We start from the raw sequence: 18465 nt of genomic DNA on the forward strand, positions 1-18465 counted from the left end.
TTTCACACACACATTTCTGGCACCCACCGTGGGGTAGAAGAATGCATTTTTTCGGCCTCCAAGACTGACTTTTTATTTTTCAGATTTTTTATTTTTGTCTGTACAGTCTATGCATAATATCGTATGACATTTCTCACCAGCCAAAATGACAAACTATAGGTGTTGTATGAACTAGAATCCTGTATCGTACGATCTAGTAAATACTGTCATATGATTATGTATTTTTCTTGGTTAAAAAGAGAAAAAAGCAAATATTATGACTCTGGTTTTCTATTCAAATTGATTATACTGACAACTGACCCTAGTTGTTTATCCATCTATCTTAAAAAATTTCACAACCTAATCAGTTTTTGCAGAATGCTTGTTGAAGAATATGCTTGTCGCACAAAGACAATATGACTACTAATTCGTTGTCTTTGCATGTTGCCTGAGAAGAATCAACCAAACATCGTGTATTTATTTATATTCATTTTTAAGCACCTAAATTGCTATCTCGTTAAAGAACAAATTTGTATTTCATGTTTTAAGTAAATTTTGAGAGGTAGGAGAGTATGCTCTTGTCTTTTTAGACAATCAGAAATCGAAACCCTTGAAGCATTTTCTTTGTTTGAGATTTGTACATCTTTAGCAGGCCTACCCTCTCGAGGAGCTTAAAAACACTTAAAGCCGTTACGACCGGTGTGAGGGGAACGACTTAAGTGGGAATGGCTAAACGCCAAGTACTCCAACCCACTATAAAATAAACATGATTTGATGAAAATCAAGTCAATGATAGTGCTCGGGAATAGCTCTCCTTAGTACCTTCAGGTATATTGAACCTTGGTTTTCAAGGCTAGGAGACCTCTTAATTTAGTTTATACCTCGACGTGCTAAACGAACCCCTTACTAGATCCAATTAAAAGTAGAAGCTACCCGGTTCACCTCCGAAAGGGGGATAATCTTTTTGCAAGAGAGATAGTAACTCTCCCAAGATACTTGTCATTTCTGTTGGCATTTTTGGTGTTTATGGTATGATTGTCATTGATGGACACACACTTGCATTGAGATCCTCTTTATATGTATGAGTTAGAGCACAACCGGTATTTGTTCCAACTGGTATGTTGTATTATAGTCTTTAGACTAATGGTGTTTTGCAGAATGTGTTTCCCAGTCTGAAGTGGCATGTTGACCCCAAGTGGTTCGTAGATCCCAAGCGGTATGAGGGATTAAAGTGGCATAACACATTTTTACCAGTCTTCATTTTTGTCAAACTGGTAACCGGCATTTTGTATGAACTGGTAATACCCTGTGATGAGTTACCAATCAGCATTTTGTGATGAGTTACCATCCACCGATTGTTTGACGGTGCCGACACCTTAACGGTGCTTTTTGTGTTATGTTACCAAGTATGTCCAGGTTCATTGAACCTAGGGAATTGTAATGTAATCCTATTGGACTGACATGAAATCAGATTCCTTTATAAGGACATCATGTCTAGGGTTTTAGGTTGTTGATGTGGATATAGTGAAAGTTTGTGTTGTTGCTAGGGTTTAAGGTGGTTGAGGAGTTAGAGAGAATATGAATGTGTAGAAGACAAAAGTAATGCTAGAATGCATTAGGAACGAGCTATCAAGGATCTAACTGAGCAGTCTATGCTATTAGCTAGATCAAACACTTATTGATTACTCACATCTTTGACAAGTCTGTAGCCCTTAACTGGGTAGGCCCAAAAGCCTTTTGTAAATCCTCTAACATGGTGGTTCACATCTGTGGATCTAAAATCCTCTAGCAAGGTAGTCTTTAATTGGACTTATCTCCTAATAGAGATTGAGATTCCTAACAGGATTTGTTCTGGTAAAGAACATTGTAAGACCTTAACCGGTCTGACCTTAACCATTCTGGTTCCTATCCTACAGATAGTTACTTGTGAGTTCCATCTCACCGTGGTTTCCATGTCAAAATCTCATGTGTTATGGTGTTTGTGCTTTTGTGGGTGAATGCATTATTTGCTATTTGGTTTGCATATGTGCTAACCGGTTTGTCTGTTAAACTGTTTTACCGGTTTATTGTGAGTCTTGTAAAGTGTTTAAGTGCAAAGATTTATGGCATACTAATTCACCCCCCCTCTTAGTATTCATCAATTGGTATCAGAGCCTACCTTTCTATAAGTTTAACCACTTGGAAAGAGATATGGGGGAATACTCTATAAGGGAAATTACTCATTGGCTCACTCAGTCTGAGCAAGCCTATGATGATCTTATCTTCAAATACAGGGCATCTAAAGCAAAAAGGAGAGAACATGTAGAAAAGCTGATTGAGCTATCTAAAAATAGTTTTTCAGATGAAGAAGACATGGAAGCCCTAATTGTAAAAGTAAATAAGTTGAATGAATCAAACTCCAACCTGAGAAAGGAATTGGAAGGACTGACTATCCAGATGTGTCAAGAGCTTGAGAACCGGAGGAAAGCTGAAGATGGTGAAAGAAAGAGATCATGAGATCTCCAAGCTGAAACAAGGGATCAGTGCCCTAACTGCTCAACTCCATGCAATCAAAGTGGAAAAGGAAGACATGCAAGGAGAACTAAACATTGCCATCTCTGAGAATGAAAACCTATTTGAAACAAATGCTACTATTTCCAAAGAACTCTCTAAGTCAAAGGAAATACTTGCTAAGTTCAACAAGAGTACTCTCAAGCTAGAGCAAAAGCTTGAATCTGCCAAACTGGTCAAGAATACCAATGGACTTGGTTATTTTGGTCATGAGGAAGGTGAGACCTCTAGTAACATGTTGGAACATCAAAGAAACAACTGGCATCAAAGGATAAAGGTAAGCAAAATTTTAAACCTATTTGCTTCAACTGTCTTAAAGAAGGACATATTGCAAATGTGTGTAGGAGTAAGGCTTACAACAATTTTCCTAATTTCCTAAATGATAAGCCTAGATCCTATAGATTCAATGGTAACTATTATGCATGCAACAAGTATAGGCATAGAGCATTTGAATGTAGGTTAGTTATGAACAACATTGATAGATATCCTCAGAGGACCCAAGGAGTTGGTCCTGAACCTTTTGTGAACCAGAATCACAATCGGTTTAATGCCTTCAATCATCAGCAAAAAAGTGGTGGCTATCAAGCGGCAACCAGATGGAAAGCAAACTATATGGTCTATCATGGTCATGGTCACACTACTGCAATATGTAGAAAGAAGAATGGAAACATGAACAATGGACCTTGGAGAGCACCTTGATTGGTCTGCTATCACTGCAACAAACTGGGTCACATTGCCAGATTTTGTAGATCAAGAAAGAACATATCTGATGATATACTGGTCACTCTGGAAGGAAACATTGATATTGACACTATTCAAGCAAACATGAACAAAACCTAGAAGAAAAAACCAACGGTGTTACAAGAGGAACCAATTTCTGCACCTAGTGTGGAAATCACAGAACTGACAAACTAAGCTTCAGAAAAGATTAGGAGGAGCAAACGGTGAAATGTTTCGAACCCCTGGTTTACATTGGTAAAAGACCTTAACCAGCATGTGATACCTGTCAGTTGGTGGAAGACCAAAAATGGTGAAAGGAAAATTAGGGTTTACGCCCTAATGGAGGAGCATTAATTGTGGTAGGTGAGAAATATACTTACAAGGATTTTTCAAATCATTTCTCACTATCAGTTTTTGAGTGAAGAAAAGTTTTTCAAATAGAAGAGCGACGAAAAGGTGATTTGAGCTGAGATTTTGAGAAATTGAGAAACCGCAAAGGATATTCAAATGCAAACTGAAAATGGTCAAGTGGAGAACACAAAGTGGTGATTTAGCAACCAACAAAGTGTGAAGTGAAGGAGAATCTACAAGCCCTAAATTCACGTGTTTCAAAAGGTATTTCTCAAGTTCTTAAAATTTCTATCATGGCTTCTGTATCTCATACTAGTTCTAGTGCATTTGTTGAGTCTACAAGTTTTATTCAACGAAAGTCTAAGTATAATGCCCTATCACAAGTTCCAGCTGGTGTGATAGTAGAAGAGGGAATTTCTAACTACATACATTGCAAGATTGAAGACCTAGGGTCTCTAGCTATCCACTCCCAGTTAGGTTTATTTTGTGGAAAGGATAAGAAGATCAAACCAGAGTATAATATTTTGGAGAAGAAGAAGCTCCATAATGCTATTTACTTCTTGGAGGATTTCACAGAGGATCATATAAGGATAATTCTGAGTAGAGTCCATGGTGACAAGATGTACCTAGAGAGAACACATGATATCACACTGTAGGCAATTCATGCAGTCACCATTTTCTACAATGCAGGGGAAGTGCCAGCCCTAAGGAGAGTAAGTAAAACTGAAATTTCCAAGCTCACCAGTTTAGTGAGTGACTCATGAGGCATGATAGTCAATTCTATCAAGGATGGTCTGGTTAAGTATTCTTGCATGGTGATAGGCTACCCAACATTCTCTGCTAGCAGAATTAACTCTGTATCTGCTGTAGTGGTAAATGTCACTTACCAGATGATAAAGGAGGATGCATCATTTGACCTGTGCACCAGTATGCAGAGACAACTCTTGTTGAATCTAAAGTCGATCAAATAGGATAATGCACTAAGGTTCAAGTTTGGACAACTACTAGTTGGGTTGTTCTTCTATTTCCAAGGCTACTTTCCAGGAGTAGGAGATGTCTAGTGGTCTGCTGACCAACCGGTGACCAAGCAAATCAAGGAAAGCAATCAAGAAATTGGAAGGTTACCCTAATGTTCTGAATAAGTATTTTGATGAGTTCAGATGGAAAATGAGCCAAAGAATGAGGATATTAGGTGACATTGTCAAGAAATATGAAGACGATATCTGTTTCACCATCCAAGTGGATAAATGCATAATGGAGGCTGTTGAGCCCAAACAGGAAGAAGTGGAGCCAATGGTCTATGAGGTGATGTAGGATATGCTGGAAGGGTATACCTCTACCCTTATTGCCTCGCCTCTTGATCCTAAGGAAAAGAACCTGCAGTGAAGAAGGGAAAGGTAATGCCTGCAGCATCAGCACCGGTTACTACTACAACTCCAAAAGTGACTAAGCGGTCACCAGCTAAGAAGAAACCTTAAGCAACACTAGCTAAAGTGTTTGAGAGAAAGAGGAAGACAAGGAATACCTCTCCAGACTCAAAAGAAACTATGTCAGAGGAATAACCAAAGAAAACACATCAAGCAAAGAGAAAGACAAAGAATGAGCCGACATCATCTGCATCGGTAAATATAGATATCTCTTCCTATAAACCTTTGACACATTGTCAAAGAACAATAAAGAATGCTAGGAGAAAAGTGCTACATGACTTAATTGAGTGTTTTGATGACTTTAATGATGATGGAAAGGAAGTGGTTGAAAAGGAAATAATTCAGTATTTATGTGTTAATGACCAGTTGCCCTCAGAGATTAAATCTCATACATTGGATTCTTTATATAAGTCATTAGATAATAGATGGCACATTGCCATAGAGAAGGAACAGGAAATTAGGGAGAGCTTTTTTGCACAGTACTTTCCCGACCTGTCAAATTCTGAATTACTTGATGTTATTGACCAAAGTAAAGGACTCTTCTTCACTAGAAGAAGAAGACTCTAGCTATTAGAAGGTAGAGTTGATGATGTCAAAAAAGACACTCATCAGTAAATGACAACTGTTGTCGAGTCTCACAAAGTGCGTCTAGCCAACTAGCAAGCTGAAAAAGAACTGGTTATATCCAAACTGGATGAAGTATTTGATGATGAAGGAAATCCGATTGTTGAACCAATTGACACCATTGATGTCGATGCTCTGGATGTAGAGGATGTTACTCAAGAAACACCATCTAAGGCAACAAGATAGGAGCAATAGGCTAAACAGGTTGATAAGCAAGTCGAGGACAGACAGGAAGCGGCAAAGGAAGATGCCAAGAAGAGGAAAAAGGATGAAGAAGAGAAGAAGGAAAAGGATGAAGAGGAGAAGAAGAAAAAGGATGAAGAAGAGAAGAAGAAGAAAGATGAAGATGAGAAGAAGAAGAAGAAGGTTGAAGAAGAGAAAAAGAAGCAAGAAGATGAAAAGAAAAAGAAAAAAGAGGAAGATAAGGAACAAGAGAAGAAGAAGGAAGCAGAGAGGAAGAAGAAGGAAGAGGAAGATAAGGAACATGAGAAGAAGAAGGAATCATAGAGGAAGAAGAAGGAAGAGGAAGATAAGGAATAGGAGAAGAAGAAGGAAGTAGAAAAGAAAAAGGCTGAGGAGGACAAAGAAGAGGAGAAGAGAAGAGACGCAGAGAAGAAGAAAGCAAAAGAGGATAAGGAAAGAGAAACAACAAAGAGAATCCAGATGAAGACTCTGAAGGCAACCAGTAGTCAAGCCAAACTGGTTGACCTCACCAGTCCTATCGACCTCCAGTCTGCAAGTGAAATGGAGCTGATGCAGAGCATCAAAATTGCCCAAGAATGGCTTGAAAACATACGAAGGAAGAAGGAGCAGGATGTAATTCAAGTGGTTGTGGACACTCTTACCGGTTTGATACCCAATACTAACCTTCCCAACACTGAATCATCACTGGCCAAACTAAAGCTCCTATGCACAGTAGTGGATGATTAGGTGTAGAGTCTAGAAGATGCAGTAGAGGTAAATGTCAAGAAGGAGCATCAAAAAGCTCTTAATATAGCTCTGGTGAAGAAGTTGAATGAGCTCCAGTCTGAAATGAAGAAAGAACAAAAGGATATAAGGGATGCTTTGGATGAGGGGAATTTGCTACTCAGCAAGATCTGCCAACCCCATCTATTCTATGATGATGTGCTAGCCTAGAAACAAAAGCTTCAAACGAACTTGCAATCCTACATGTGCACATTCAAGCCACCTTATGATTCCTTTACAACTTATGGGCAAACCGTTCACCGGTTTCACATCCAGTCAGCAAAAATGAAGCAAGAGATCAGCACCCAGTCTAGAGATTTGCAGAAGCTACAACTAGTTCTACTTCCATGATTGCAAATTCTTCAGAAGTGCTATCTAAACCTAGATGCCTTAATAGTGACACAAGAGATGAGCACAATCGATTCCATGGAAGAACAAGTCTCCCAGATGTAGACAAAGAAAGAAGTAGCCACCTCCCTACTTGAGTCCTGGTCTTTATTGATGAAACAATTCTTGCAGGACTTTAAATCTGTTTTTGAAAAGTATTATTCCTTATTGTCATAAACTTTTATTTTAATATCAAATGAAAATAGGGTTGTTCAACTGTACTTTGTCATTGTTGGCAAAGGGGGAGAAGAATTCTATTTGAGAGAAGCATCTGGTAATCAAAATTTTGATATATGATCTGAATATCTCAATGTTTATGCTCTTTATGCAAAATTGTTATAAATTGTATTGTCAAAGGGATAGTGTATATGCTTAGGAGGAGCAATTTTGCTAATGGCATGATTTTGTTGTAAAACACTTAGATGTCAAAATTTTATTTTCCTAAGTGTTGCCATCAATGCCAAAGGGGAATAATGTTGGCATTTTTGATGTTTATGGTGTGATTGTCATTGATGGACACACACTTTCATTGAGATCCTCTTTATATGTATGAGTTAGAGCACAACTGGTATTTGTTCCAACCGGTATGTTGTATTATAGTGTTTAGACTATTGGTGTTTTGTAGAATGTGTTTCCTAGTCTGAAGCGGCATGTTGACCCCAAGCGGTTTGTAGATCCCAAGCGGTAAGAGGGATTAAAGCAGCATAACACATTTTTACCAGTCTTCATTTTTGTCAAACTGGCAACCGACATTTTGTATGAATCGGTAATACTCTGTGATGAGTTACCATCCACCAATTGTTTGATGGTGCTGACATCTTGACAGTTCTTTTTGTGTCGTGTTACCTAGTATATCTAGGTTCATTGAACCTAGGGACTTGCAATGTAATCCTATTGGACCGACATGAAATCAGATTCCTTTATAAGGACATCATGTCTAGGGTTTTAGGTTGTTCATGTGGATATAGTGAAAGTTTATGTTGTTGCTAGGTTTTAAGGTGGTTGAGGAGTTAGAGAGAATATGAATGTTTAGAAGACTAAAGTAATGCTGGAATGCATTAGCAACGAGCTATCAATGATCTAACCGAGCAGTCTGTGCTATTAGCTAGATCAAACACTTGTTGATTACTCACATCTTTGACAAGTCTATAGCCCTTAACCAGGTAGGCCCAAAAGCCTTTTGTAAATATTCTAACAAGGTGGTTCACATCTGTGGATCTAAAATCCTCTAGCAAGGTATTCTTTAATCGAACTTATCTCTTAACAGAGATTGAGATTCCTAACAGGATCTGTTCTGGTAAAGAACATTGTAAGACCTTAACTGGTTTGGCTCCTATTCTACAGATAGTTACTTGTGAGTTCCATCTCATAGTGGTTTTTTCTGATTTGGGTTTCCACGTCAAAATCTCATGTGTTATGGTGTTCTTGCTTTTGTGGGTGAATGCATTATTTTCTATTTTGTTTGCATGTGTGCTAACTATTTTGTCTACTAAACTATTTTACCGGTTTATTGTTAGTCTTGTAAAGTGTTTAATTGCAAAGATTTTTGGCATACTAATTCACCCCCCCCTCTTAGTATTCATCAATTTTGTACCCCCATTAGCATTTGGAGTCAGATAATATGACATTGAGAATCCATTGCATGAGACTCAGTGGCCATATTCTGATTAGCTATTGGGTGTGTACCTGAGTCTACAAGAAAAGGTTTTCTTCTCTCACCAAGTTCTGTAGGTTTTGCATGCTATGATTGGAGTTACTATTCATATTACGTATTTTCTATGTTTTCATCCCTCAAACTAAAACTAGAATACCAAAACTGGAGAAAACAAGAAACAAACTCAGTGATCAAAAACTATGTCCGTGTCAAAACTAGTCTATCATAAATCAAAACTTTGTCAAAACTAGTCTATGCTAGTCAAAAAATTAGTCCATCTCAAAATTGGTCATACTCAGTTATCATACTCATCCATTGAAAAACTCACAATTTTGTCCCTGTCCAGTGAACAGTCATACGAGTCTGATCATTTATCATCCTACTTCATATCCTATGTCATACGAGTCTGATTATTTATTGTCCAAGCCTCACTACTATGTCATACGAATCCTAATAGTCTGTCGTCTGAAGATAAATCTTGTGTCATATGATAAACAATTGCACTAAATAGTCTGTCATTCTAGACATACCCATCTATCGTATGATACTAGGTAGCAACTCGTACAAAACATTGTTGTTGAATTTCCTGAAGCTATTGAATTGTCATCAGACTCATTAAAACCTATCGTACGAATCTCTGATTTTGTCAGTACAGAATAGTTAAACTTGCCTAAAACAATCTACAATGAGCATAATATTGGTTATCATCATCCTAAGCATAAACAGATCAAGGCGGTGTACCTCTACCATTTGTGTTGCACGATTTGGTCGATCATCTTTCAGCTAGTTCAATCAACTACTTATCAAACTTAAGTCACTTAGATAACGTCTTATACAGGATAGATCGTTCTTGAAACCAGACTGAATCTTAGTCACTAATCTCGAATCAACTTAGATAAGCATCTTATACAAGATAGATCTTGCATGAAACTAGACTAAATCTTAGTTGCTTCTCTCAAACAAATACGTTAACCAAACAACTAGCTCTGAATTTGATCTTGACCTCTACATCACAAACAACTTTAGGTCACACTAATCCATAAAAATGCCTACTCAAACCAGGAGTTCTCGTAAGAAAGAGGCCAAAGGCAAAGGAAAAGCCTTCACATATCAAGATAATCTATATTACATGAAGGACCCACTTACTGATAAACCTTCATCATCAGGGGTACCAATTTTTGATGAACCTGAATCTCCCACTATACATGCGATAGAACACAACAACAAAGACAACCTTAGTATTCATGAAACTGATAATGATTCCTCATAAAGTGAAGCTGAAGACTCTGAACCTCCAGAAAAGGATATTCATAAATCTCAAAAGGATAAGTTTTTCCGAAAAATGATGAAGGCTGTCATGGCTAGAGAAAAAGAAGACTATTTTCTAGAGCTAGCAAAACAAGGTGCCAAACTTCCTACTGGATATCATGTTCAGACTCTTGTCACTAAAAAGGAAGAATCACCCATAATAATGGTCCATAGACAATTGCTAGCCTTATGGACTAAGATCATAGAACTAAAAAATAAGGATAAGTCCCCAAAACAATATTCTCTCGAGATAATATGCCCATTTCCATTTGACAAAAGCCTAAACATGCCTCCATTTCCTTCATAAATAGAGATCCAAAAATTTGAAAAATATGATGGTACCTCAGATCCTCAAGATCATGTTAGGGAATATTTTGTTGCCTGTATGGAGTTCATGCATGATCAAATGTATCTCATGCACCTTTTTCTGAGGAGTTTGGGAGGACAAGCTATGGAATGGTTCTCAAGTCTACCTAAAGGAATAAAAACATTTGAAGAACTAATCTAACTATTTTTACAACAATACTCCTATAATATTTGACATCCTGTGACTATGATTGAGCTTTGCAACACCAAATAGAAAATAGGGGAGCCTTTTCTCACTTTCCTCCAACGTTGGAGAAAGATGTTCTCTAGGTATTCATGGCCTCTCCCAGATGTTGAGAAAATGGATATATTCATCAATAATCTGGTCTTTGAATTGAAATATAGTATCCAAATGCAAGTACACCCATCATTTAACAAAATGGTAGATAATTATATCCGAATGGAAGATGTGCTTATAAAGAAAGGAGATATCTCGCCTTGGAAAGAAATACAACCATGATTTGGCTCTAAAGAGAAGAACAAGTATTGGAAGTATGGCAAAGACAACAATAAGAATGTTGTTAATGATAGAGTAGTAGACACTGTTAAAACTAACTTGAAGCCCACAATATTCAACTTGGCTAGTGGCACACAAGCACTCAAAGGAGATGAAGTTGTAGCAGAAAATCCTCCAAAGACAACTAAAGAATGGTTCAAAGAGAAACCTTGGCTTTCAAAACCTAGAGGCAAATTCACTCCTCTGGAAGAATCATATGAATCCGCTTTCAAAAATCTATTGGCAAACAACCTGATAATGTTACCAGATAATTCTAGGCCATATGATCCGGAAGTCAAACCAAAATGGTGGAGAGAAAATTAATACTATGACTTCCATCAGAATAAAGGTCATAACACAAACAATTGCATGAAGCTCAAGCATGAGATTCATTATCTCATAGACACTGATAAAATTATTGTTGGGAATCACCTGACCAATGTTGATCACAAAGCATTTGAGGACCCTTTACCTGTTTATGAAGAAGGTGAATCCTTAAAGACCAAAGGAGGTGCCAAAGTAAATCATACTTATACCAGCAACAACAACATCATCAACATGATTGAACCTTCCCAATCTGAATATTGCAATGTGATTATAGTCCAAGATAAACAAAATCAATCACGATATGTAAGAGCTATGACTCATTCTCAAAAGAAAGTTACTCTCCAAGGAGATAGTTCTTCAACTCCGGCTCAAGCAACATCAAACCTACTAGCCTCATCAAACAAATAAAAAGAATCAACCTTTGATAAGTTTAAAAGGCTAACTTCGTAATCATCCTCTGGATATAGTGTTGTTAAACAGTTGAAAAGGACAAATCCTCAAATCTCAATCTTTGAATTGCTAAAAATCTCTTATGCTCACAAAGAGATCCTGGACAATGCCTTTCTCACCACTAATGTTCTGAAGTATTTAGACATTGATCAATTTCAATCCATGGTGGGTCATCCGAATTCACCTCACTGTTTGACCTTCTTTGAAGAAGATGACAAATTGCTAAATCATCCACATAACCAGCCATTGCACATTGAAGCCATGATCCATAAACATAGAGTCAAACATGTTTTGATAGATGGAGGCATGAGATTTAATATCTGTACTTATAGTCTGCTTACACAACTAGGATTTTCTAAAAATGTCATTTATCTGGGCAAGAAAATTACAATTAAAGCCCATGATGAAGAGGAAAGGACCTCTAAAGGTCTGGTATCATTACCAATCAGGGTGGGACCTGTAGAAAGAGATGTCATTTTCTAGGTACTTGATCTTCCTCTATCATACAATATCTTACTGGGTAGGTCGTGGATTCATGAAATGAAGGTAGTTCCATCTACATACCATCAATGCTTAAAATTTCCTTATAACGGAGTTGAGGTCAATATTCCTGCTGATACAAATGTCCCCTATAATGCATTGACAAAAGGTGTTGATACCTTTTTACCTCATAATAGGGAAGCTTCTACAAATGAAAATCCAGAAGCTCTGATGAAAGACTTAGAAAAGAAATTGAAGATTACAATAATCGGCATGGATGGCTACAAGATAGAACCACTACTTTCATTAGTTTCTCTCCCTCCATCACCAAAACAGTTGGGCAAACCATCAGAGGCTATGAAAACATAGACTTCAACTCCAAATATCATATATGATGGTCCTTTTGTACAGTCTTCTAATTCGCTCACAGATGAAATAGAAGAGGATGCATGCAATACCCACCCTAGCGACTTTTCTTGGCATGGACATTATTTGTTATATTTGGTGATGTTGGACTCTATATTTCCTTGTTAGAGTAGATGATGAGACATATTTAGTTATATTTGCACCTTTATGGTTCAGTATGTTATCTGATGCATTAGTGAGTTAGGGGTTTCATTGGTTTATGTACATGATTTCATTATGATAATCTTTTCATATGGCTGCTATATTTTATATTTATTATCTCAAGCTAACAATGCTAACCCAACCATGCTTGGAATAAATTACTATATAAGATATCTATAGGATGAGGGGAGGTAGTTGTAGTTACTCTACGGAGACCCACATGATGTTGCACTCCCCCTCCTTGTTTATCATTTGTATATGGATATATATTTTGGTGATGCAGGATTGCAGGTACTGGGCATCGACTCCACCTAGCTACATAGGTCTGAGCATGCCTCTAAATCCTTGAATGTTGTTGTTGCGGAGATAACATCAAGGTTCCCACAAGTAAACCTATTGGACGTAGGTCTCCTGTTTAGGAAGATTACCCTATCTTGAGGGTTGGGCAATGTCATGTTTATGATGGGTATTGGGTTGAGTATTTTGATTGGTTCAGATTTATATTGTTCGTATTTTTTTTATTATTTCTTTGATAGGATACCTACACATTAAATGATTTAAGTGGTTTATGTTATGTTGCATTAAAAAGATGAAACAAAAGTAATATAGATTTATTATGTTATATCTATGAACATATATATATATATATATTCGTATATATGGGTGCACACATATATGCCTATATATATATATATATATATATATATATATATATATATATATATATATATATATATATATATATATATATATATATATATATATATATATATATATATATATATATATATATATATATATATATATATATATATATGGTATGTATGTGTAAATAAGATTTGTTTTTATTAATTCTATATATAAAAAAAAAGATTAAGGTTTAAAATAATGTTATATTAGTCAATGAGTTTTGAACCTATGACTTCTCTTGTATGAGTCTTGATAGTTACCATTGAGCTATATGTGTTATTTGAGATTTTTTGTTAGCTATGTAGTATTTAGTATGCTTATCTATGTGGGGTATCTATTAAATTTTAAATAAACTATTATAGTTAGTGTTAATAAATAGTACCAACCATAGAGGTTGGAACGGTTGCTTCCCGTAAAACAACCTCTCCAACTATACAAGTTGGTATTATTTATTGAAGTTTGTATTTTTGGAGAAGGGGGTTGGTATTTTCCGGGAATGTAATCAGAAGGAATTTGAAGGTTTAGGAGAAGAAAGAGAGATTTGCATAGGAAGAGGTTGGATTTTTGCTTGTTCTTTCTCAAAGGATTTTCTCCGCAAGAACCAAGGTAGGCCTCATTCCAGGAAGAATCCATGTGGCTTGCTTGTGCTATGCTTGCATAATTTAAATACATATTAGATGAAAATTTAAATTTAAAAAATCTGAGTGTTATTCTTGAAATACTTTCTTCTGCTTCTTTCTTTGTTTGTGTAAGGGATATTCTTGGCTGGAAAAATTCAACTTGAAGAAAATGAGTGTCATGTTGGGAGTAATAACTCTTGTATTTGTTTTAGTTTTATTTTTATAATTTTTAATTTCCCAGTTTTGCTAGTTCTGATTCTGTTATTCATAACTTTCACTATGGATATTATTTGTCAAATCTCTTCATTGAAAATGTAGAAATCTAGGCATACTAAAACATATTCAAAATTTAGGAAAATCCAAAAGTTAGTTTGAAAGTTATGTTCCCTGTCCCGTGACTAATTTTCTGTCAATCAAAACTAAAAATCATTCATTGTTTGTGTCACTAGGGCATCAAATATCTTCCTCAAACTAAAACCAAATGATTATAAAATAAATGGATATGACATAAAACTCCAAATATTATAATAATCCATCACCTTTTAATGATTTAAAATTAATTTATGAACATACTCTTTTACTCAACTCTATCAAAGAGGGTTTTAAATAGTTTTAATAAAATTTATTTAAACTTTTATTATAATCTTTGGTTGAGGCTAAAATTAAATATAAATCATTATACTATTTTCTCAAATATATTTCAATCTTCACTCAAATGATTTATCAAGATAAATATCTATTAAACAACAAGAAACATGGTTCAATTTTAATAGGTTTTTGAGTTGTTCTTTGGGTTGATTTTCCTTCTTAGGGGTTTGGGTGCTTTGTATAGTAGGTACCTCTATTTTAAAGACTCTAATTCATGTATGTGAGGTGTTCATGATAAGAATAAAATAAAATATTTTATATATGTTATGTATTGGCCACCTCCTTCTAATGCTTGATTGTGGCCTAGGGATATGGGTCAAACTCATCCTTATGGTTTGGAGTACATGGGAGAGTACTTGAACTTATATGCTTATTGTGTGAGATGAATTATTATTATTTTTATTTGATAAATGTTTTAAGTAGGGTAACTAGATACCCTAGGTGGGTGGCTCACTATAGGTTGCCAGGACCCAAAGTGGTATCTAGGAGATCCTATGAGTGAGTTTAATTCAAGTGATAACCTTTTTAAAAATGAACTTGGGTTGGGTTGGGATATAGCACACTAATACAAGATAAATGATTATTTTAGTCCATATAGGCCTGTTGGAGTACCGTGACCATTGTTACAGGCTGGGTGGATCCTTTTGAGAGGGGACCATGGTACATGGTAGGTAGGGTGGATCCCAACATTAAGGCTGTATGATGACACCCACCTAGTAGGTGTTCTAGTTCTCTCTCTCTCTCTTGTGATGTTATTTGATGTTGTTATGTGATATGTGGTTCTTGTTTATTGTTTTGGGGAAACATGTCTCATGGCCTAAGTATTTCCCTAGTACTTGCGTGGACCTTTGTGGTTCCACATGGTTGGGTGGTAAATATTTTTTTCGAGGTGTGTTCGTGATCTCTTTTGATGATGCTTCTTGATCCTTGATTGAAGATGTTGAAGACCTTTCTTTTGAGCTAGTACATTCAAATATTGTAAATATTATTTGTAAGCCATGAATGGCCTTATAATAAACATGTAATTTTATGAAAGGCATTGTAAAAGGGAGGGTAGTTTATAGGAACTATGATAAGGGATGATTACTTTGTATTTGAAACAATATTTTTAAAAGTTATGTTACCCTTCCTAATCTATCCCTTTATGATCTTATTGTGTTATTATGAAAATTGAGTAGAAGGCATTAATAGAAATTGCAATTGCATTATTATATATGTTGTTATCAAATGAAAATTATTAATTGTATGGATGTTGTAAATAATAATCAAGGGGAAAATGATGCAAAGGATAGTATTCATTCTATAGTGGGAATGGGATTATGGGAAATGGGATTGTATGTACTTTTACTTTGGTCTCAAGTGAAATGATAAAAGCTTTGTAGCATATTCAATAGGTAGTAAAGTTAATGTGTTGTGAATTATTATATCATGCTCATAATTAAGAAGATCATTGTATGTTTATTTTATGCACATTATGTTATGCGTTAAGCAGTTATATCTTTCAATTATGTTGATGAACATTAAAGGGAACCTGTAAGGGCATTAAGTATGTTTACTTTCTAGAGGTGGTAGATGTATGTTCTATTAAAAAAAAATATTGTAGCATATTATGGAACTTTTGTTCTTGTCCTACCGGGTTCCTTGGTGGGGCATGACAATGCAGTCCTTAAATGGATTTTCAAATAAGATAGTCAAAACGAGGAAGTATGAAAGTATGACATTGTGAGATTTCTCCAACCCAATATGATCTTGGCTAAAAGATGATTCAATGCATGGGATGTTCAGGTACTTGTTCTCTGGGAAAACATCAAGAGGGTATTATTGAACCAATTTAGGTGCAAACAAAATCAACAAATGATAAGGCTGGATAGGGGTACAATCCAAAAAAGACATCAGACCAAAAACATGCTTCTAAATCTAAGTGGTAGAAAAGGATATTACCTTCAACATTACAGGAAACAAACACTCAACAAACTCAAGTAGAGTGTGTAAAAGAGAAAGAGGAATCAACAATCAAGAAAGAAGAAACAATCTGCACTCAAGCTCTGATGGTGTTAGCTACAACAATACAAGGAGTTGAGGTCCCAGAGGATATAAGAGACGAAGTAGAAAGAATAAGAGAATTGTTTGTACCACTGAAAGTTCCAATCACATACACTAGTAGGTAGCAAGTAGATGATTCAGAGACTGACTCAAATGAGTATGAATGGGGTCCAAACCACCTCTTAGATACATCCAGTACAAAAACTCCAGAAGATTCTAGTGGTATCATAGATGATACTCAAGAGTTGATGCACATAAAACTAGAAAAGGAGATACAGGAAATCAGAGTAAAAAGATAAGCAAACTATGAACAAGGATTGAAAGAAGGAAGAATACCAAAAAGTTTCTCATCTATTATGCACCCCTCTAATAAGATAGAACAAATCAGGTATGGGATTACACAAGAAGAATTGGAAGCTACAAAAGCAGAACTGGTCATTAGTCCAGAAGAAGCTGAATGGAGTAGACGACAGGGAGTCACAGAACCATCAAGATCATGTAAACAGGTGTGTCAGATACAAATGCTAAATGAGACAAATCTTGAAGGAACTTACAAAATTAAAGATGTTGGTGTTGATACCATACATACATTCACTCAACCACTTGAAGAAGACTTGAAAACTTCATCCAATGACTTTGGCAACAGTCTTATTCTTGACAATATCTACTCAACATCCAACTATGAATCATCTGATGTAAATGATGAAAATCTGTCTACTAATCTTATTGCTGTCGAACCATGGTATGAAGTCCAATCTAGCATAATCTGATGTAAATGATGAAAATCTGTCTACTGATCTTATTGATGTTGAACCATGGTATGAAGTCCATTCTAGCATAGATAATGATGCTACAAGTATGTCTATTGGATTAGATCAACTAAATATTAACGTGCACTTTAATAATTATATTCTGACTTTTCCTGGTCTCGATACATTTATGCAAGGTATCCTTCTAGAACTTGGCTTTTCGATCCGCATTTGTGATGACAATACTGTGAACTCCCTTGAACCTATCCACACTCTATCCTTGGTACATCCTGAATTAATTTACTATAGTCTACAAGACCAACCCATGAATGTACCTACTTTTGCCAATGACTATACATTAGCCTATTATCTCAATGCAGTTGAACCTATGGACTCTTCTACTAGTGAACAGAGTGTAAACATGACTGAAATAGATATCAAGTATCTTAGTCACAAAAATAAGAAAAATAAAAATAAAATATCTAATGGCAAAAACCACATTGTGGCGGTGTCAGAATCTAAAGAAGAGAAAATAAAGGACATAACTAAGGGTGAAAGCCTCTCTTAGGTGCCTGAAGGTGAGATACTTGATATACTGCCAAGTCACTTCCAGGAGAGATCTTCTATATTGATTGAGCCAACTCAGCGAGTGAACATTAGGAGTCAAGAGACACCACACATTATTCATGTAGCTCAATCATTATCACCGCAAGAATTGAAAGATTTCATTCATCTCTTTTAAGAAAAGAAGATCAATTTTGCATGGACATACTCTGATATGTCAGGCCTGAATCTTGATCTTATCATGAATCTATGGCATGCAAAATTCATTCTTCTATTAACAAAGCAAATCAATTAGAAACCAAGGAAATCATGAATCCCTTCTAATCAAAGAATTTAACAAACTAACAATGAAATGATGCAAGATCAAATAAAACAGGAATTATAAATCAATTCAAATAAAACACCCTATTCCAAGATTTGCATATTGCTTCCATTTCTCTTCTCCTCTTTGTGGTATGATGGCTCTCAGATATTGCACTGGTAACTTGCAAGTGACACA

Source organism: Cryptomeria japonica, chromosome 10 (assembly GCF_030272615.1).
Source record: "Cryptomeria japonica chromosome 10, Sugi_1.0, whole genome shotgun sequence".
Taxonomy (NCBI): domain Eukaryota; kingdom Viridiplantae; phylum Streptophyta; class Pinopsida; order Cupressales; family Cupressaceae; genus Cryptomeria; species Cryptomeria japonica.